This window comes from Micrasema longulum, unplaced genomic scaffold, assembly GCF_059751315.1.
Source record: "Micrasema longulum isolate JH-2025_06_02 unplaced genomic scaffold, ASM5975131v1 h1tg000059l, whole genome shotgun sequence".
Lineage (NCBI taxonomy): Eukaryota > Metazoa > Arthropoda > Insecta > Trichoptera > Brachycentridae > Micrasema > Micrasema longulum.
This window is the reverse complement of record NW_028277266.1, coordinates 715,514-739,695: the sequence shown is the minus strand read 5'-3', so window position 1 is coordinate 739,695 and position 24,182 is coordinate 715,514.

Genomic DNA, 24,182 nt, shown 5'->3' with positions numbered 1-24,182 from the left:
TGTTTTTTTAATTTTTTTTAATAGAAACAAACAGTTAACAGCAAACTCAAACATTCGGAAAATCGTCAAGGAGTTTCCTACTCAAATAAATCCAGTCCGTAACTTCTCTTATGAATTTTTTAATTTTTTTTTGAAAGCTTAATACGCTCTTCCAAAATGAGATATATGTGTCTGAGCAAAAGTCGTACGGGTTTATGTAATACAAAATTCGTGTTCTGCTGAGCACGAATTTGCTGAGATCTCTAATTTTTCATTTATATATATATATTTTTTATTTATTAATTTATACGTACATTTCATATTTTACAAAATGGCACAAAACCACTCTGGCAAATTCTGCTTGTACTAGGAGTAGGCTCAGTATATGAAAGGTCGGCAAGCCAGAAATATTAGAATGCCTAATGTTGCAATCGGTTCCTATATGGGCAAATGCCTGTTCTAAGAAACCGATTGGTTGCGGCAAATATGGCTATCGAATATGTTTCCTATAAATAAAAATAATATTGAAGAAATAGAAAAACAGTTATAGCCCAAAAGAGAGGAAAAAAAGCCCAGTTTACGTTAGTATAAAAATAATATTAAACTTAAATATATATATATATATATATATATATATATATATATATATATATATACAGGATTACTGGTTAAGTCGACCTTGATCCCTAAGACCTTGTAATTATTGTTCTACCAGAAGTGTGTAAGTGCTTCTTTTAGGTACAGTTGTCTCTTATCCAGCACCTACATGTATTGGAACAACTGTTCTGACGGGTATGTTGGAGGGCATGATGGTATAATAATCAGTCTCACGCATCAGTCAATCACGTGCCAGTCCAAGGACTATGAAATATTCCAGTGTAAAACCACATTGTTTAAAAAAAAAATCATGTCAACCAACCTGATAGGCATCCTCTCCTATAGAAGGCAAACGCCCTAACGACTTCACCACGATCCACCTAAATTATAGTTTATTGTCGGTGTGTGGTTTCGCCACCGTGCGTCATCAGACGGACAGACGATCATGGCGGCGTGAGGCGCCCGCTGACAGCAGTAATTATCCTCTCGAGCAATCCACTATCTATCGCCGTCCCAGCCACTACACTGGCCAGAACCCAGAACCCTCGGCTCGGAAGTGCGGAGTCATGCGCGGTAAGTATACCCACTGGACTACGTAGTAATGTAGTGGATTGGCGTCAGGTGCCCTGGGCACAACCGGGCGAAACAGAAGCGGATTGAAAGGAAAGGCATTTTTAATTTTAAAACATTTGTTGGGGTAAAATATGTTTGAAGATAACCTTGATCTTACACATATACTTCGATAATTTATATACCGCCATTTTCGTGAAAATCATCTCAAGGGCGCTGTTTTAATCCCATTGTAATCGGGGCCCAGATAACCTTTTTTTTTTTATTTTACATACATTTAACAAAATATTTTTGCTTTTAAAATTCACATTCTACTGTTAATAATAATATTTTTAACATCTTTTGTTAAGGTTGACAGTCTTTTGTTTATTTTTGTCTGGTAGTTTATTGTATAATTTTAGTCCATGGTTTATTAGTTTCGATTGTCCTTTTCTCGTTTTCAAAGGTTGTATTTGATATTTTTCTGATATTCTCGTATTGTGTTCATGTTTACAACAGTTTTTTTAAAAGTTTTAATTCTTCGTCTGCAATTTCTTCAGTGGTTAATTTAAGAATAAATTTTAAGGATTCTAGTTTAAGGAGTTTTAATTGTTTAGTTTGTTTAAAAAGTTCTTTAGTTGCTGTTAGATAGGGTAGGTCATATACTAACTTTAATATTTTATTTTGCTGTCTTTGTAGTTTGTTAATGTCATTTTGATTTCCTGTTCCCCATAGTAGTTGCATATAACATATTTTAGTTTTTACATGGGCTTCATACATTTTGTTCCTTTGTTGGAACAAAGTTTTTGATTTAAAAAAAAAGACTCGATAAAGTCGCCACTTTGCTAATTAAATTGTTAATATGAATTGTCCGTGTCAATTGTCTGTCTATTGTTAGTCCTAGATATGTAACATGTTCAATTTCAGTTAGTCGTTCATTATTTATGTAAGCATCTACTTTGTGACATTTTTTTCTAGATTCAAAATGGGTAATATTGCATATATTTTCATTAAGTGTAAGTAAGTTACTGTTTGCCCATTTAGTCAACATAGTAAGGTCTTCGTTTACGTCATTGTTTGTTAATACGTCTGTTTGATTTTTATAGAATAGTCCAATGTCGTCGGCATACAAAATAATTTTACAGTGATAAGTCAATATTTGATTTGTTGAATTAAATAATTTTCTACCATAAAAAAACAAGTCATATCTATATTTCGTCGTTTAATGTGCATATTAAGTATTTTTAATTATTTTTTTACTATGTATCAGTGTTTTGGATAGTTAGAAAAAAAATATTCTCCTCCACCCTCCCCTTTCCACCGTGGACCCATTCCACGAACCAAGCTTCCAACCACCTCCCCCCGCGAGCCCCTTGTTGAAAAATTGGCGGCCCACCCCTGTGAATATTTTGTTGTAAATATATATTAGACCATGTTTATCATACAACTAAATTAAATCAATTTTCAATAAATTATTACGCAAATAAGGAAATAATGATTGAGTATTATTATTTTATTTAACAGTCCGGTCCTGTCATATTCAGGTTGAGTTTGGATGAGTTCAGTAGCGCATCAGAACTTAAATATAAACGCTCTCATCATAACTCTACATCCATTTGCAGAATACGCCCGCCATCTAACCGTCTACCTGACAGGGGATCTAAACATGTCTGATATCAATATGTATATTTTTTGGGTGATCCCGTGTTAGTTGGATTCGTTCCGACGCTTCGGCTACCATTGCAGGAGCCGCCTTCAGGGTAAATGAGTGTTTTGTAGGGAAAAAAATAAGATATTTTAAACAATGTTTTGAGTATGTCCAAATGTTTGCTGACTGGCTGGATTTCCTCCCAATAGAGTTATTTAGATCTGAATTTATTGCAACTGAGAGGGAAAACATTTTTAACAAGGGAATATGGAAGTATAGGCATTTACAGGGTTTATGACCTGTCATTGGATGTCTTTTTAATATTTTTAATAAAGAAGTTGCCTATTTTTTGCCCTGCTTATTTCGTACAAGGATTATATTAACTGCAAAATGTATGTTCCTTCTAATTTCTCTGACTATAGTGTGAGGATCTGGTGGTGAAAACTCATACAGGAGAATCTGGACTATTTTCGGAATCTCTAAGTTCAGTCATATCACTCCACTACTTCGGGAACTACACTGGATACGTTTTCCACAGAGGGTCGAATACAAACTCTGTTGGCTTATGTATAAGTCACTGCACAGCTCTGCTCCGGAATATCTAAGGGAGCTATACATTCCAGATAAACTAGCTGACAGGCGTCTAACGCTTAGATCAGCTACGTCTACGGCCAGAGGAAAAGTTATTATACCTCTACGCAAACAGCGCACTAAATTTAGTGAACGCGCATTTGCGGTCGCAGGCCCTATGGCATGGAATGCTCTCCCAGCAGAGGTGCGAGGCTGTGAAAGTGAAGTGATGTTTCGGAAAAAACTTAAAACCCACTTGTTCTCTAAAGCATTTGAATAAATCCGTAGCATGTGACAACAAAATAAATTATTTTAATTAAATTACAAATTTAAAAGAATCACTATGTAAAGCGCCCTTGAGGTATTTTGTTACGAAAATGGCGCTATATAAGTTATCCATAATAATAATTTACAGGCATTAACAGACCTTCCGTTCCACTTTGAGAGCGTTCGGCATTTCGTGTCCTATCTTCAATTGCCCTATTTTTGCATTTTGTGTCTCTCCGTTGCAACATATTTAGATCTAAATAACTCCCTACGAAAGAAAGACAGCCAGTCTGCAAACATTTGGACATACTCAAAACATTGTTGAATTAACAAACTGGTAAAAGAAGAAGTACAAAAATTGGAAAATTGTTTTCAGGCGTTGCCTGGTAAGTGAAGTGGTTCAGCCTGATGAATCTCAGCCACATGAGTTGACGAAATTTTGTCTATTAACAAATATTATTTTATTTAAATCACTGAACTTCCTCATTGATGATGTATGCATGTGGAATTGCATCCACGAATATCTAAAAAAAAATTGTTTTCAAGTATGTATCTGTATGTTGAATTACCAAATAAAATATATAAATAAAAAATGAAATAAATACACTGTGAAATTATTAGAAACCCCTGACTTTGGTCTAGACCACTTGAGTTGAGGGTCTGCAGACACTTACAGCAAACAATGCGTCGTCCCATTGACAATATGTAGTTAAGGCTTCTGGGTGGAAAAGGGAAAGGTTTTATGGCGTTTCGGGTAACGGCTGTTGCGTCTTGGGACTCGAAGGTGGCTGACCCGATTTAATTGATATTACAAAAAAACATTAATTTAAATCATTTTTGTATATGCTTAACATAATACGAGTACAACAGAGATGAACATTTTAGCGAAGGGGATATGGAAGTCTTAGCATCCACAGGGTTTATGACCTGTCATTGGCTGGTTTAAGTGGCAACTTTACACACTGTGAAACATTTACCATTCTGCCTATATTTAAACATCCATATTTCTTCAATTCTTCCATCTGTTGGCGTTTGTGAAGTTAAAGAGCTTAAATAATGGATTATTATTTAAATGACATTAATAATCAATGAAACTTAAGTCAAAGCCCGGTCATAAGCCCTGTAGATGCCTAGACTTTAACATACCCTTCTCTTAAATGTTCTTCATCTCTGTTGTAATATGTTATACACATTCTATGGGAATGCGATGCTTTACATCATAAAAAGAGCCTCATCTTGGGGAGACCACTGATTAACCCTGATGATTTTAAAGAGCACGCCCCTTACTTATAGCCCGATACTTTATGGATCTGGTTTGGAGGGGGAGATTTAGCAAAATAATAACTCTCACATTCCACACAGTAGCCAGGAGATTATAGACCTAGGCTCTTTATAGATAATGGGATGTTGACAGAGTAATCTTTGACTGTCTATAAAGAAAAACCGATATTTGTGTACCAAAATGAGTATATTTGCATAAACATTTAAAGTATCTTCGTCGGTAACCTATACTATAATTGAACATGTTTTGAAGAAAAAATTGTATGCATATTCTGCTTTTCATACAGAAAACTTAATTTTACTTTTTTGATACGATTGAAGATAAATGTTAACTTCCCATTGTAATCGGGGCCTTGGACTAGGGGGGCGAAAACTATTCACGTGGTCATATTCACCTGTCATGATAAATCTTTACAGGTCGCAGTGACATCAGGAGCTTGCATAACACTGATCTGCACTTCTAAAAATAAGATAAGAATCAAAAACATTTAAGTTTGTAAGTGAAAATTCTTGATGGAAGTTCATTGTAATTTATTATATAAATAAAACACGAGTGATACTTTAATCCACAAATTTGGAATATCCAGTGACCGGTTTCATCGCTTTCGCGACATCTTCGAGACTGGGCTGTCGCGAAAGCGATGAAACCGGTCACTGGATATTCCAAATTTGTGGATTAAAGTATCACTCGTGTTTTATTTATATAATAGATAAGAATCTGGTTCAAAATATTCATAATCGATTAAAAAAACACTCGTCCGTGATTCGCATTCTGTTCAACTCACATGCCTGTATTTTTCTTCTGCCTGGGCAAGGAAAATATACAATGACATTTTAAATCTACACTTGGGTACTTTTTTTCTAGATTCGATCATCCCTGACCGTGGAGATAAATTGAGATTTTCATAACCTATTTTATTGCAAGTGCAACATGACAAGATGGTGCCGTCACTCACGGCACCAGGAGACGTTTATGGATATTATTTATTAATCTCATCTGTTACAATACGCCATAACAGGTAACAATCACAGGGAGCGGCATTACATTGCGTTCTTATTCCGTGTGGTCCGAAGACCAAAGGATCATAATATAACATCAGCGAAAATTGCTTCCGATTTAATTTTATTTTACTATGGAAACATCACCGTTTGCCAACCGAACAATCAAACGAAGCCATTTTCGGGAAAAGTGTCAATGTTTGGATTTTGTCTAAGAAAGAGGCCATTGCATAGATTTTATTAAACGTGTTTTTTTAATACGCCTCCACTCGTTTGCGAGTGATTTTGGCTAAAAACAAGAATAAACGTTAAAGAATGCTATACGAAATTGTAAATAATAAATTCGATTCCCCGGAACTCATTAATCTACTTGCTTACCGTGTCCCCTCCAGGCCAACTAGACTCTCTGATATTTTCTATATTTGTAAAATTAAAACTGATCATCGGAAACATTCTACGACCCCTCGTATATGTGAAGCAATTAACAAAAAAATTTATAGTTTTGATATATTTAACACTCTATACCATATGTACAGAAGAGAACTAATAGGCTTGATTCATGCTCTTCATTCATAATTCATTAAATCAAATGCAATTTTCCACGCTTACTTTCCTTCAATCATCCTTTACCACTCCTTATCAATTTCCTTTTTTTCCTTCCCACTATCTCCTTGTTTTGTCCATATTTGTCTTATTTTAATATATTATAATATATTTATATTTATATAGTTTAAACTTTAAGCCGTCGTCGCTCTATTACAGTATTATTTAGTGAATACATATAATTGGATGGCGGGCGCGGCCCTACTATGTATACATTTTATATAGTTTTTTTTAATATTAATTCAACCTGTACATCTGTTTGTATTCGAAATAAATACGATAAAAAAATAATAAAATAAAAATATACGCTTTAATGAAACTACAAAAAAAACCCACCCCGGAAAATTTTATATAATGTGAGATGTCTAAAATCAGTATTAAAGAGTTATGTGACAATAAAATATTATTACCGTTTAAATTAAAAAGTAAAGGGTGACATTTAATTAGTCTCATTATTTAGATTTGGCAAATAAAATTCAACAAATTCAAATATTTTTAGTCAGAAGTAAATCAGTATCCAAATTATTCTGGGCGAGTAAAAATTATTAAGCGTGTTATCCAGATGTTTAATAAAAAAATATGTTTATACAGGTGTTATTTAACCCCTGTCACATCCGAAACCACGATGATCAGTATGGGCAAGAAGAATTTTAGCATATTTAAAAAAATATTGAGAACAAAGTTTTTTTTTTTAAATAATTAAAAAACAAATGCATTATTACTTCTGCAGGGGAGAACTGAGAGGAGTGTGGCGCAGTATCAGACTCCCCCATCCCCCGCCTCGTTTCTCCCCTGTAGAAGTAAGCAATCATTTGCATTTTTTTGATATTTTATTTTTTTAAATTTTACTCGTTCTAAAAAAATATTTTAATGTGCCAATGTGTCTTCTTTCTCATACTGATCATCGTGGTTTCGGATGTGACAGGGTTTAAAGAACACCCTGTATAATAACTTTTATTTTTAGTATTTTTTAATTATATGCATGCTTTCACTTTACATAATTTTATTTTATTTATTTTTTATATTTTGTAGAGGCAACAGAATACATCATAACAAACATATCAAAACAACAAGTAGAGATAATAATTCTTAGGCATATAATGTCATTTTAGTTGTATTCCGATTAGAGTCTAAATTTGAGAGAAAGGGTGGGAGGGTGAGTGTATTGTGTTGTATTCCAATTCAGCACAGGACTCTTGGCCTCATGGAGATAGGGATGCGTTTTTTTTTTGTAATATGTATCTTTATATGAATAAAAAAAAACAAAAAATAAATAATTTATACCGACGATAATAAAGCCAAGTGACTGAAAGCTAAGCTACTATTGTCCAAATTTGATGAGAGGTTTGATATTATAATATTTAAATATAAAATAATTACGCAATTACGCCTATTTTTTCCTTAATCATGTTTTTAATTAATCTGTCAATATTCTGTCATTTTGGAGGCGTAGTTGGTTTCTGACAGACAAACTAAGTAGTAAGACGCGTTTCGATGTGATTGCGAATTGAAAATGACGGACGCTCGCTCACGCCTCGCGACTTTTTGTCAAAAACCAGACGTCATTGATGCCCGAGCTACCGTATTCGCCGGACTTGGCCCGCTGCGACTTTTTCCTGTTTCCAAAGATGAAAAGGGCTGTGGAAGGATGACGTTTCGCGACCATGGGGGAGAAAAATACCGAATCGCTGACGGAACTGAAAGCCATACGGTCTTACGCTTCAGGAACCAGTCTGAAAAAATAAAATAATAAAAAGCAGAAATACTTGTATTTAAAACCAATAGTTTACGTCTGCTTAGGAATCGAACCAGAAACCTCAAGCAAACGTGGCGACCACCACAATACGAGGCGGACTTATCGCCATTCGATTTCCTTTTTCGGGATTTTTTCGATTGGATCGATTGGAAAACTCGCGTTGAGGGTTCTGATTCTTTTTTACACAGCTCTATTATCTGCTAGAACATTATAAATGAAAATAGAAGTTTATTGAAATAGGGGCAAAATGCTTTTGGAAATCTAGGCATTTACAGAGATTATGACCTGCCTGCGGCTGGTTTTAGTAGCCCCTTTTCAACAGTGTAACATTCACCATTTAGCCTTTGTCCAAATATCCACAAGTCCCCAATTCTTCCATCTGACTTTTGCAAAGTAAAATACTTTTCAATAAATAATATTTTACGTATGTCCAAACGTTTGTAGACAAGGCTGGATTTCTGGATATATCAAAGATTGCTGGATATATCAAAGATTTCTGTCTCCACAGTATCTCTATTTTATTATTATTATAATTTTTTTTTTCTTACACATATTATTTACATAGAAATATAATGACAAAAATACACTTTAGAAAAATTTAAATCACGTCTAAAGAAATATCTCTTATCTCTTTCTTAATACATCCTTTCGTTTTTATTCCTTTCTCCCGTACTGGCATTGATTTAAAGTAATTTATATACAAATATTGCCACTTCAATTTTTGTAAAACTTAAGATTTTTGAACATTTTGTTTGTTACTGAAAACGCTTGGAAACTTTAATGAAATAAATATCAATTGTATTTTATTGGTCGGTTGAAAAAAAATGCCATTTACAATTAGCCCGCCAATGTACAATTTAAATTATGAACAAAAAGTTAAACAAATAAATTAATTAACAAATTGCAACAGGGACGGAGAACATTTTAGAGAAGGAAATATAGAAGTCTAGGCAAGTTTTTTGTCTACAAACATTTGGAAAAATTAAAAATAGTGTAATATAACCAAATGGTTCAAGAAGAAGTTTAATAGTTGGAAAATTTTTTTCCAGCATTGCAAAGTATGTTAATCATTCGATCAGAGGAATCTCTTCACAACACTCGAGACAAGATTTGGACTTTTTTTGTGTAAGTCTTTATAGATTTAAAAAATCACTAATATAGACCGAATCATGTCTTTAGGTAGTATTTTTTTTTGTCCTAGCTTTAATTTTATTTAGTTACATTTTATTTTATTAGTGCCTGTATTTATTATAAGAAATTGTATTTACCATCGTTAGAATGGACTGCATAATCCGTCAAATAAATAAATAAACAATAAAGGTTTTAGCTCTTTAACTTCACTCAAATCAGCAGATGGAAGAATCAAAGAAATATGGATGTTTGAACAAAAGCAGTGTAAAATGGCCACTAAAACCAGCAAATGACCGGTCATTAGCCCTTAGACTTTCATATTTCCCTCTCTAAATTCACTGTCCCTGTTGTAATTTGTTAATCGTCTACAAGCATTTGGACAGACGCAAAATAATGTAAATATTTGGAATAAATCGTCTGGAATTTTCTACAATTATTTGGACGTACTCAAAATATTGTCGACAATATTCACGTTCCGTCCAGCAACAGCATATTAAAAACAAATAGACATTAAATGGAAACAATAGTATCGCCTGATTAATATTTGCATCTTGTCAACCCGGGCTATAAACATTACAGTTTACCTTGCAGAAATGCTACCTGAAGATGACCAGATCCTGGGACGCGCGATGGTCAGAAGACGGAACAATCGGCTGTAAAAAGTTGGATATTCTCCTGACAGTTATGGAGCAATAAGAAACGTCTTCCAGAGAAGGGTAACGTTATCCACATATTATTATATGTCCTATAGACCAGACCAGAAATGCCTTCATGAAACTAAAAATCATTATTTTAATAATATTATTAATGTTGTTTATTTATTTTCGAGCATTGTCCATTTTCACAATTTATAGCTTATGTTAAGTTTTTGTTATTTTTATTGTGCGTTTTGTAATATAATAATAAAGATGTACATATAATATACATAGTTTTTAAAACTGTGAATATTTTGTTAATTATCTCAGTTTATTGAGTTGGTCTTCTTTGTTTATTCTCAAATGTAAAAACATTTCAAAAAAATATATTGCTAAGTGTCCTTGGCACGGGTAACCTCAGCGAGGTCACATTTTTTTTTTTATTAATTATAGTTTGTAAGACAAAGTATGAATAAATAAATAGGGATGAATATTACAATATAAAAACAGTAAAAACATTTAAAAATAATGAAAGAAGCATTGACAAATATAAGGGACATCAAAACAAGATCTGTACTATTTATTTAGCGCTCGTTTGAATCGTTGTAAACTTAAACCAAAAAAGTCCAGATCTTGTCTTGAGTTAATAATACGACAAAGACGGGTCATTGGAAAATTAAGGCCATAGTTTGTTCTATTCTGATCGATGAACAGTATTTCATTATTTCTCAACCTACGAGTCGGAATATATAATTTTACCTGTCTTAGTAATGATGGCACATCGATTATACACATTATAACATTGACTCTATTTCAAATATAGTAAATATAGGCAAATAAATGTTTGTCGCAAGAGGCAAAATTAGCAGTTCACAATGAGTCCTGGTTCCGACCCTGATGTATGGGAGCGAAGTTTAAGCTTGGAAAAACAGAAATGAAAGTAGGCTGAATACTGTCGAAATGCGATTTCTCATTCGAATGTGTGGTATAACTATGTACGATAGATGCACAAATGTTGAGATCCGTACATTATGTGAGGCTGAGATAAGCATTATCGACAAAACCAAGAAAGAAGCTCTGCGCTGGTTTAGATATGTAGATCGAATAGACAGAGAAAGAACGGCTAAAAGGATCTACGATGCGAATGTTGATAGATGCAGAAATAGAGGAAGATCGAGAAAGACGGGGCATGACCAAATCCAACAAATTCTTGAAGATGGACATGTGAAATATTTGGAATAATCGGCGCGCGTGGATGAGAAGATGTATGAATGTAGAGGAAACGAGATATGTATGCAAAGATAGAGTGATGTGGCGTTCTATCCTCTCGGTGAAACGGCGTGATGGTTCGTTGTTGTTGTTGACTCTATATCAGTATATGAATAGTTACCTCTCCAGTCCAAGCATCCACGCTACTTTTCAAAGCAAGCGATGTTGGGCTGATTCAATGTAATTTATACAATTCACATAGAGTGGAGACCAGACCACGGAGACATATTCCATTTTTTTTTTCAACATAAAAACGAAAACTTAGACAATAGGGAAATAGCACATACTACGAATACCGATAGAAATATATGAAATGGATTAAGAACCATTAATTGTATTTTCAAAATCAATATGGATATTCTGGAGAAATGTTTTCATACATAAATTAAATTTTAAAAAAATAAAATATTGCAACAAAAACGCGACGTGTTTGGCCTTGGTTGTTGTGACAAGATTCGTGATAATGTTCCAAACAAATTTCAATAGCCAGGAACCAAAAATAAACACGAATCGTGACGTATTAGGTGCGTGGCCAATGAAATGACCGTTTTTGCGGAATTCAAAATTAATATTTAAAAATATATTTTGTGCTACTAATAATTAGCAAAACATTTTTTTTTTCACAGAACAGTATTTCATAGATATTTAATAGGTACTTTTTTTAAACTGAAATTTCCCTATTGTTTCGCTTTGTTTTTTTAAATACTCTATCAAGGTGAAACAATGAGGATGTTCAGCCATACGGGAAATTGGATATAAATCGGTGCGAAGGTTTTCACGGTCACAGTTATCAACATGTTTCTTTTTTGGGTGATACTGTGTGTGTTGGATGAGATAACAATCCCCTGGAAACGGAAGCTGTTTATAAACTAAGTTGCCAAGGATGTGATAAAGTGTACATAGGACAAACAGGGCGCACAGCAAAGAAAAGGATTGACGAACACAAAAGAGTGTGTAAACTTGGGCATCCTGACAAATCTGCAATAGTGGAACACTTTATAGACACCGGACATTTTTTCGCATTTGAACCAAAATTTTTGCATAAACCTAGTAATTACAGTGCACGAATAATAAAAGAGGCAATACACAGACACCCAAATAACATAAACAAAGACGACGGGCGTAAATTAAACTCAACATGGTTCCCAGCACTTCATACTACAAAAAATTCATGGGAATGTGCCTACTGCCGACTGCGTCACGGTACAAATTACTAGTAGTTAAACACACACTTTTTTCTACAAAACACTCAGTTTACCCTGAAGATGGCTCCTGCAATGGTAGTCGAAACGTCGGAACAAATCCAACACACACGGTATCACCCAAAAAAGAAACATATGGATATAAATCATGTATTCTAATGCGCGGTAAAAATTAGAGCATTAAATTGTACTGCGAAGTTTCTTGAAAATGTATGAAAAAAAACATGATTTTAACATAAACTAACTACTTTCTAATGACGTCACTAGTTCTTTCGAATCGACCCATCATAATAGAGTTGTGACTTGTGACAGATTTCCGGTTTACGGTAAGGTAACTGATCAATCAGCAGAACTCATCGAGACAAGTGTTAAGAGAACTTAAGATTAATTTTTGTGTTATATAATTGGTTTTACGTTTTTATATACTTATAAATACTGTTATTTTATATTTAACGTTTCTACCTCTCTAATGGAGCTAGGCGCACGTGTTTAGAGAGGGAGTTAATTAAAGCTCGATTATGAAGATATGTGTTATATTATCGTATGTATGTACGTATCTAAATCAAAAACATCGTAAGATACCACACTTCAATATTTTAATTATCTGTTGATACCGTCGGTAGATCAATTATTTATTAATAAGTTCGTTCTGTGATTGACAAGCTGTATCTAATAAAATCTTTTATTTATTGCCAGGAAGTGAACAGTTATGTAGATATGTAGGCGGAAGTTTTACCAGTTGCCAACACATTTGTAATTAAAACTTGAACGGACAGTACCTACGTCATTTTTAAATTGATTTATTTTAGAAACAAAACAAATACAACATTAAACTATTAGTAACCTTTATTGTTGTAAACGAACAATCATCATCATCATCAGTGGCGCCACAGCCCGTTGTGGGCCCTGGCCTCCTCCAGAATTTGTCTCCATTCGTCCCTGCACCCTGCGGCTCTTCTCCAGTTCGTCAGGCCAATCGGTCTAATGTCACTTTCCACATCATCCAGCCATCTTAATTTTGGCCTGCTTCTGTTTCGTCTGCCTTCCGGAGTGGTGTGAAGAATCTTTTTTGGGTGCGATTATCATTCATTCTGTGCACATGGCCCATCCATTGTAATCTTCATGAATTGTGCAATGTTGGGTTCGCCATACAGTGCCTCTGATTCATGATTAAACCGTCTCCTCCACACTCCGTTTTGGTTGACAGCACCAAACATGTTCCTTAATATTTTTCTTTCAAATAATCATACCATATTTTCATCTCTTGACGTCAAAATGACGTTATGCCAACTGCGAGCCGTTTTGTATAATATGCTCACTTTTAAACCCAAAAATTATAAATGAAAACTTGTTTTGAATATATTGATAGTTATATCATTAGAATTGCAAAAATCCGCATTCAATTTATGTTATATTTTGACGTTATTCCCGACTTGTGAAAATACGCTATTCAGAGTAAGTTAGCTAAGATGTAAAAGCTCTCGAAGAAGCGCTATCGAAATGGTAAAGTTTTCCTCTAAAATGTAACTTAAATAAGCTGCTAGAAACTTTTCCTAAAAAATACGGAGGAATTAGGAAGATAAGAGTTTTATAAAGTATTTATTATTTCATAAACAATACCTACTTACTACCTATTACATTCATTATAGAATGATTATATATTTTTTATGTTCGATTATTTATGTCGGCCTCGTGATATAATGGTCAGCGCGTTTACCTACCATTCAAGAAGTCTCCGGTTTGATTCCCAACAAGGTTGATAAAAAGTATTTATTTAAAAGGGCGTTTTCACACCAGAATATTTCATAGTCCCTGGACTAGTACCTGAAGTGTAAGACAGATGATCTTACCTTGATGTAACAAAAAAATATGATCAAGATACACTGCGATTGGTGAACCAATGCAGTGCCCTATGCACCATTAGGTGCGAAAAGAGAATGATGATAATGTGTCCATAAATGAAGCAAAAATTAGTCGCATGGAAAAAGTAAAATATCCCTAAATTAACCACTCTCTAGGAGATTGTCTCTCTGTCTGCCTCGTGGTGTAATGGTCTCTGGTTCGATTCCCGACAAAGTTGATATGAAATATTAATTTAAAAGGGTGTTTTCACTCTATAATATTTCATAGTCCCTGGACTGGTACCTGAAGCGTAAGACTGATCATCTTACCTGCATGTAACAATAAAATATCAAGATACGCTGCGATTGGTGTACCAATGCAGTGGCCTATGCACTATTAGGCACGGAAAGGGAACGATGACGATGAAGAGATAGAGAAGATTTATACTTCCACCCCCGGGCTGGTATTCCAAACGCTCTCGCGGCCGTAGAAAAACCATTTATCTCGTGTATTTACTTTCAAAATACACGAGATAAAGTGTTTTCTACGGCCGCGAGAGAGGGCCCCTAGTGCTATAACGATGCATAAAAATAAATAATAAAAAAATTGACCTCGCTCGATAGTCTTTTATCGACAAAAAATTGGAAAAAACCACTGAACTTCCTCAATATTTTTTTTAATTTTTAAAACCATTAAAGCAGTAAATTTTCAGAACAATAAACACTTAAAGGCGATATTATGGAATTGTATGACGGACTCAATTTAAGGAGAGCGCGGAATATCGATCAAGTCGATTGTAAGCTCGGGTTTCGGGACATCGCTATAAAGTATTCAAAAATCCTGATCGAATTTCGAGCGGCAACCGTTTGACAGGAGATAATCGACATTTTGCGTTTGATTTGCGATAAATTTCTTTTATTTACGCATGAGTTTTGAAATTCGCATTTAGTTTAATGTAAAAAATATACTCTCGCGTAATGGATTCTCGACTTCAGAATACATGCATAAGGTATATTTTTGGTCTTAGGAAATATGACCACATTTCTGATTATCGTAAGCAACTGAAATGGCTCAAAATTAGACAGCGGAGAGACTGTCACCCCCTCTCACTTCTGTTCAATGTACTTCATGGTCCTAACGCTCCTATATACCTCCGTGAAAATTTCAACGCTTATCAGCTCATGGTTTACCTCTTCGTTCTAATTCTCAAAGCACTATTTTAATACCTATCCACAATTATCTAATGAGCTCTAGCCAATGACAGGTTATAAGCCCTGTAGATACCTAGACTTCTATATTACCTTCTCTAAAAGTTGTTCATCTCTGTTCTAATATGTTAATATTAACAGCTCCCCAGGGAGTTTTATGCAGTCTTTGTCTACCAAAACTCAAAATATTGTTGATAAATCCACCTGGTCCATGAAGAAGTATAGAAATTGGAAAAAAATACAAAATCCAGGCGTTGCCTAGTATGTAGGTGAAAAAATTCAATGAGATGAATCTCAGACACATAAAAAAAGGTTTTAGCTCTTTTACGTCAGAAACATCACCAGATGAAAGAATTGAGGGAATATAGATGTTCAAATATGGGCAGAATGGTGAATGTTACACAGTGTGTAAAGTGGCCACTTAAACCAGCCAATAACAGGTCATAAGCAATGTAGATGCCTAGACTTATTATACTACTTTCTCTTAAATGTTCTTCATCTCTGTTGTAATGTGTTAATAAAATAAAACACTTTTTAATTTTTTACCACACACGAGCTTAATATAATAACACAACTAGTTACAGGTATTTTAAATTCATCAGGAGTCAATTTAAACTTGTTTGTTCAAAAAGGATCATTTTACACAATGTGTAACATTACATTCTGTCTATGCTTGAACATCTACATTTACTCAACTTTTCCATCTGTTGACTTTTTGAAATAAAGCACCTGAATTTAAAAAAAGCTTGCGGTTTTTTCACAAAGCTAACAGCGAGGAATTATTATTATTATTATTTTATGGCGGATTAATAAACATTTTACGACCTTCAAAAACATTCGAGGAATTAAATATTTGTGACAAATGTATCAAACGAGATTTAAATTTTCTGACTACAAAATAGAAATGCCAGTTGACTATTTATAACCGCGAGAAATTAGCGGATATGTAGGAACTTTTCTCAGCTTTTTTATTGCCTTCGTCACTTTGTTGCACTGGCAACACCTTTTGTGGCGGGAAAAGGGCAGTTTGCGCGGGAATGTTGAACTGTCAACTGTCAGCAGAGTGCGGTCGAGTCGCAAGTGGCGATGGATTTACGCGCCTTCGAGTTCTTAGTTCATCTACCAAAAGGTCCACAAGCCACAACCGGGCGACAGACATTCGATACGTTGGCTACCATTGCTCGCAACATACAATGAGCACTCACCATTACTGTAGCCTGTAAAGACCGTTTGTGCCACAAGCCAAGTAGACTAAAATTGAGTAAAGCCTTTCGTTCGGATATTTTTTCTGCACATGGTGAATCGGCAATGTTCTGGTTTTGCTGAATCGGTACTTATGTTTACACCAGCTATGATATTTTGAATCTTCTCTATGTGGTTTATTTGGGGATTTTTATATTTTTAATACGACGACACTTTGCTTCATATAATTAATAAAACGTCAAATGATGTTATTCAACGTTCTCTGAGGAAGAAATTTGACCAAAATGATGCCTTTTCGGTCCTGAAATTCTGAGATCATGATTTTTTGCACTCCTCTGTTTGTCATAAACATTTGATCTGCCTCCACCAAACTACTACTCCACTAGGTAAACACAATCGTTATGTTCATAACACCTTCGCCGTAAAGGGTATTTATTTATTAGGCATTTCATCCTAATAGCCCCGCCACACTATGCTTCTTGCGCTGCTCATGCTCATGCTCCTCGCGCTGCCGCCTTCTCGCCCGATGTTGCTCTCTCCGCCCACACACTGCTCTACTCGCGCAATTAATTGCACTTATCATTTGTCTTTCTATACAATGGATTATAGGAGCAAGCAAGCGAAAATTCATAAACATTTCTTGTATACCCACGAACAGGCCATGCCTTTGTGGGATTTTTTTTTAAATATTTTTACTGTTAATATATGTATTTCATCGCTATGTAATTATCCTTTTTTTCCAATACTCTGTTTTACCTCTTATGTATATTGTAAAAAAACAAATAAATAAAAAATGACATAAAAAGTATTATATATCATTCAAAATTTTACGCGTGCGTCTTGTGCTCTATGCGCACTGCGAGACTGCGACCGCGTGATTATGTAGCCACCCACTTGCGCTCATATTGCCGGTCCTTTGACCCGCGCTCCAAAAACCGAAAAAATAGGGAGCGATGGGCACGACGAGGAGCATGACGTGCGGCATGACGAGTAATGTTGCCACACTACGTCTCTGCTTCCTTTCCTCGCTACTTCCCATGCCACTCGTCGAGTGTGTGGCAGGCCCATAAGGATGATTTCTGTTATGATGCCCGAAAATATTTTTTTTGTAGGTGTTATTCCTTCCTCAAGTATGTAGCGGATCACAGCGTGGCTTGCACTTGGCTGGATTTCTTACCGACACCTTTCACGCAACTGGACGCAACAACGTGAGTTCATGTACCACCGTGTTTCTGCGATGCTCGCTCTGTCAGGAAATCCCCCTCTTTAGTGTTACCCACTCTGAAAAAACAAAAACCCACAGTCCATTATGGTCACAGCTCACAGAACACTTACTTGAACATGCCTCGTATATTTATGACATGCGAGAAATCCCTTTTTGTATGTTTGTTCCTCAAATATGCAAACCTACTGATTATTTTTTCATAAAAACACTTTAACTTCAGCAATGCCAAAATGTTTGCAGACAGGCTAAATTTTCTCCCCAGGGAGTTTTCTTATATTTAAATGTGTTGCAACAGAGAAAAATAACATTTTTGGGAAGGGAATATGGTCGTCTAGGCATTTACAGGGTTTACCTGTCATTAACTGGTATAAGTGGCCACTTTACACACTGTTCAATATTTACCATTTTGCCTATGATTAAACATCTACATTTCCTCAACTCTTCAATCTTTTGACTTTTGTGGAGGAAGCGTTGCGCAGTCGGTGAATTGGTTCAGCCGGATGAATTTCGTCCACATAATAGAGGTTTCAGCTATTTTACTTCACAAAAGTCAACAGATGGAAGAGTTGAAAAAATGCGGATGTTTAAACATAGGCAAAATGGTGAATGTTACACAGTGTGTAAAGTGGCTACTTAGACCAGCCAATGACTGGTTACAAGCCCTGTAAATGCCTAGACTTCCATATTCCGTTCTCAAAAATGTTTTCCTTCACTGTTGCAACAAATTTAAACACTTCTACTTACCTAAAAAATCATCATTGTTCTCTTTCCGCACATAGGGCACTGCATTGGTACACTAACCGCAGTGTATCTCAGTGTTGTTTGTTACATAAAAGCAAGATGATCAGTCTTTTGCTTCAAGTGCCAGTCCAGGGACTATGAAATATTCCAATGTAAAAAAAACTTGCCAATGAAATATTTCACGTCAACCATGGTAAGCACGCACGCTGACCATTAAACATAGTAGATACTCGAAATTTCATCGTTTATTTTGGATTGAAGTCTTATGAGTGGCACAGAGGTGCTTACTTGGCTACAATGTATGAGAAATTGCAATAATAATATCACAAACATGCTGGGTGAGATAAATTATTATAATATTCTTAAGCAGAGTGTCAAAACATAAATTCACTTGAGAATCGGCCATCTTGCGGTTTTGTCAATGTCAGTCTTGAATTATTTCCTACTCTAGACACCACAACAACTGAAACATTGTATTGAAGAAAAAAACATGTGTAATTTTTTTAAAGATACAAGCCTAACTTTCGTGTTAATATTTTTTTTATCAATCATAAATATATTAAATACCACAATGTTGAAATGGAGTTCGGTAACGGGATTATCATCATCGTCATTTCCTTATTTTCACTTATTTATTTTTTTACAATCAAACGCTGATCCATACCTGATAAGGTAATCACTCTTACGCTTCAGGTGTCAGTCTGGGGTTAGTGAATTGTTTAAATTGAATTTTTATCTATATTAAATTTTACATAATCATTCCCTTTCCGCACCTAATGGTACCTAAAAGAAAACTCCGAAATCAATGTTATAAAGTCCATCAGAGATTTAGGAGTTGTTTTGGACTATAAACTGACATTCCACAAGCATATAGATAATACAGTAAATAAATCACTGAAATTACTTGACTTTATTAACAGAATATCCTCTGATTTTACTAATGTCCGTACAATCAAAACTCTTTTTGCTCGACTGTTCGCCCTCTTCTAGAATATGCTTCCTAGAATCGTGGTCTGGTCTCCATTCTATGTGAATCGCATAAATCACATTGAATCAGTCCAACATCGCTTGCTCCGAAAAGTAGCGTGGATGCTTGGACTAGAGAGAGGTAATTATTCTTATGCTGTAAAAGAGTCAATGTCAAATATTTCTAGTCTACGAAAACGTAGAACTAATATTGACTCTATATAATATGTATATAAATTCGGCATACTAAATGGTATAATCGATGTGCCATCATTACTGGGACAAGTAAAATTCAATATTCCGACTCGTAGGTTGAGAAACAATGAAGTACTGTTCATCGATTACCATAGAACAAACTATGACCTTAATTCTCCAATGACCCGTCTTTGTCGTATTTTTAACTCAAGACAAGATCTGGATTTTTTTGGTTTAAGTTTACAACGATTCAAACGAGCACTAAATACATAGTCCAAATCTTGTCTCGACGTCTCTTCTGTTTGTCAATGCTTCTTTGCTTTTTTAAAAATGTTTTTAACTATTCTTTTATTGTTATATTTAAAACCTATAAATTTTATACATGGACAATGTCCGTTAATAAATAAATAATACTGCTACTTCCATATTTTTTTAAATCTTTTGTTTGTAAGTGGAAATTCTTGATGGAAATTCATTGTAATTTATTTTATAAATAAAATACGAGTGATACTTTGGATTGGATTTTCCAAATTTGTGGATTAAAGTATCACTCGTCTTTTATTTATATAATATTATTTTGTTGTAATATTAAAACCCTATAAATTGTATTAATGGACAATGCCCGTTAATAAATAAATAAATAGGCACCGCATCGGTACACCAACTGCAGCGTATCTTGATCTCAAAAAATATCCCAAATAAAATACAAGAGTTAGTATACACTACACCCTGATGCTGCAAAAGCAGTTAAAAATCAACGCAACCTTCGGTCAAAGAAGATTGGTTTATTTCTTGGTCAAATTGTACAATTACTTCCATTGACAATTAGTAAGTACTCCGATTAGACTATGTTATGCTGAACCCAACCCACAATTTGCGAAATTTGACTTTTTGATTAATGCTGCTTCATCAATAGTAAATTTTTAATTTGCCAAATTCAACCCAAAAATCAACACAATCTTGTTTAGAGATTTTTTTTCTAACCCACAACCATATAATTAAGAATAGTCCAGAAATAGTGTAGAATCATATTTGAATACATGGGACTGTGTCAAAAAAACCCCACTTTGCCCCACTTTCACCATGCGTAAGCGTGAAGTCGCCATGTTATGTTGCCAGATCGCGAAAAATATAATCATAACACAAATGTGAGATAATTATATTTTTTAAAAAGCAATTTGTTAATTTCTCTAAAATTTTATTGTACACGCGGAAAAATTGATTGACACAACTGAGTAGATAAGTAAAGGGTCATTTAATAAGAGTAATTTAATTAATGAACTTTGAACTTAAAAAAAAAACAAATAGTATTTTACGGATTTTATTTTATTCAAATTGGCAAGCTAAAATAATTCTTAGCTTGCTAATTTGTGGGTTGGATGGCCTCTGAATAACATGAACTAATTATAAAATTGCTATTAAGAAATGGATAATGGAGGTGGGTTGCGCACGGATCAATGACTGGATTAAGTCAAATAGGTAAGAGTTTTTTTTGCACCACAACAGGCCAGGAGGCCCAATTACAGTGGTGAATTACAGCACAGAACACCCAGGCTTAAGAAATATCTTATTAATTTTTTGTGTTTTCACCGGAAATCGAACCCGGAAACCTTCCGTGAGTCAAGCGTCTTGACGTAGGGGACAACGTGTTGTTGCCGAAACTAGTCGGTTGTGACAATAAAAAAAGTGGTTCATAAAACTCTTATTGCACACGGGGGGCGCCAATTTAAATAGACGAAATTCCTCCCTGATTCCAACACAAATATATTTTTTTAAAAAACAATAAATACCAATATTTAAAAAATAAATTCTTCCCTTTCAAGTAATTTACACTCTGTTCTTTACAGCATTTCAAATATATTTTTTCTTTTTTGTTGGTAGGTGCCTAATTATTTGTCCTTTGCACATGTTTGGTTTACAAAACTGTCAAATGATCGTTATCTATGGAATCCTGATCACACTAAAACTTGTCACATCTTTTAAATAAGTTTATCTCTGACGTACCCTACTTGCCTGGGATAATACAAAGATAATCCCTTTAATAATTCTCTGAATTGGTTCATACAACATTGTCAAAGTTTTGCACCTCACAAAAAATCTTGTATTTATATATTTTGAAAACATATTTTGGAAGTGGATGACAAATTAGCGTGGACAAAACATATCAAAGCAGTTATAAAAAAACTGGGTCCAATTATTGGAATAATGAGAAGAACAGAAGTCTTTGATATAAGTACAAAATTAATGATATACAATGCTTTCATTCCACACTTCGTATGTGGATTAATAATATGGTCGCAATATGGTAAAAAAATGCAAGAATGAATAAAGCACTTTCATAAAGCACAATTAACAAAAAACAATTAATAAAGCACTTAAAGTAACATTGAATGTTAATAAATATACAAGAACCACAGATTTATATAGAATTACAAAAATGCTCAATTTAGATTAATCAATTTACACAGAAAAGGTAATGAATAATGATAAGTATTTAAGATGAAAAATAATAAAATAAAGACAAATATTAAATTTAACTTTAACTACAATATTCATAAAATAAATACAAGAGCGTCAAATAATTTAACTTGCAATTAACCTAGGACTAACAGAAAAAGAAAAAGTTTTGTGTATACAGAAATAAATTTCTACAATTAACTTTATAATGACCTAAAAAATATACAAAACATATACGTACTTAAAAAACATCTCAATAAAACAGTTCGTACAGCCCGTGTGATGAGTGATATGTGATGTTATTTTATCGACTTTTTATTAAAACTATTTGGTCATAATATATAATATCCCCTCATACCAGCACTTTTGCTGATTGGGAATATTTCGTACAAATAAAATATGTAATATGTAAAGTTAAAAACTATGTATTTTGTCATTAATAAATAAATCTAAATCTAAAATAAAACGTTTATACTTCCTTTTATCTAATATTTATTTATTTAACACTTTATATAAATAAACAATATATTTATACATATAAGGGCGGGCATATTGCCTTAAGGCAATTTCTTCCTACCTACCCAAAATAATCATAATGTAATACAATATAATATCAGCTTTTGCCCAAATAATTTCTCCCTAATATCACGTGTTTGTTTCTTTTTTTTTATATTGCTCTCAACTTTGTACCTATTACTTTTTTACGTTTTTTCAAAAATATTTATTTTAATTATTTTTTACTAGCGGACCCAACAGACATCGTCCTGCCCAAACGTTGGCTTGCCTGCTATATAACCTTGGAAAAAGACTTTTCATTGATAAATAGGTACCTAGGTACTTGATTGAATTCCATAACTTAAAATTATTAATATTCAAATAATGAATTTAAGTATGTACCTAGTACCTAGGTACGTATTTATAGTTGAATTTCAAAACATAAAATAATTCATTATGAAATATAGAATTCTTTTTGCAAATGTCAAACTCGGCTCTTCTCACCAACAGGGGTGCAATTTATTCATGAATGCGATTTTCAAAAATGTATTGAATGTCAGTTAATAATATTTTAGTGTTAACAAATAATCCAGTAAAAAGAAATAAATATCAATTAATTATAAGGAATGTAAGTAAAGAATCTGATTGGGATCCATAAAAAGCATAACATTCAAAAACAAAAATTGTTGAAACACAAAAAACAACATCCTTCCTTTTTTTAATGCATTTTTGTCGAATGCAACCCTGGTAGGTCGATGAAAAAAATATTTATTCTTCTAACTTTTTTTTCACAAATTCGATTGAAAATTTGAATATCTACTAATACGCGCAGCGCAAAGATCTTCATTTCGCTGAAAACCGCACGTAAATCGGTTAGGCAGTTTAGGAGGAGTTCAGTGATATCACACGTTCAGACAAATTATGTATACAAAGATAATACTATATTTCATATTGTGTTTTCTTACTCTGTAGTTTGTTCAGTGCTGTAATTAATTTTTTTGTAATATTAAAAATAATTACAAAAGTCAAAAGTTTTTTTTAACCGTCAAAAATCAATAAATATTTTTCATACTCATACCGAAAAATGTATTATTCATTCCGCCCGGACACAGGTTTTGAGGTTCCCTTAAAAATATAAAGGTACACGAGAGTAGAGGCGTATGTATAGCCTGTGAGCTCGCCAATACATGACAGATGACATTAACATAACCATAGAAAAACATGGCAGTTGAGCTCTCAGAAGTAAAGCAACGTGAATGCAGCAATGCTTGAACTACATGTCAATAATATTCTAATAATAAATAATATTATTTGGCCATACGGAACTTTAAAGCACACCTTGGTTTAATTACTAATAGTATTTT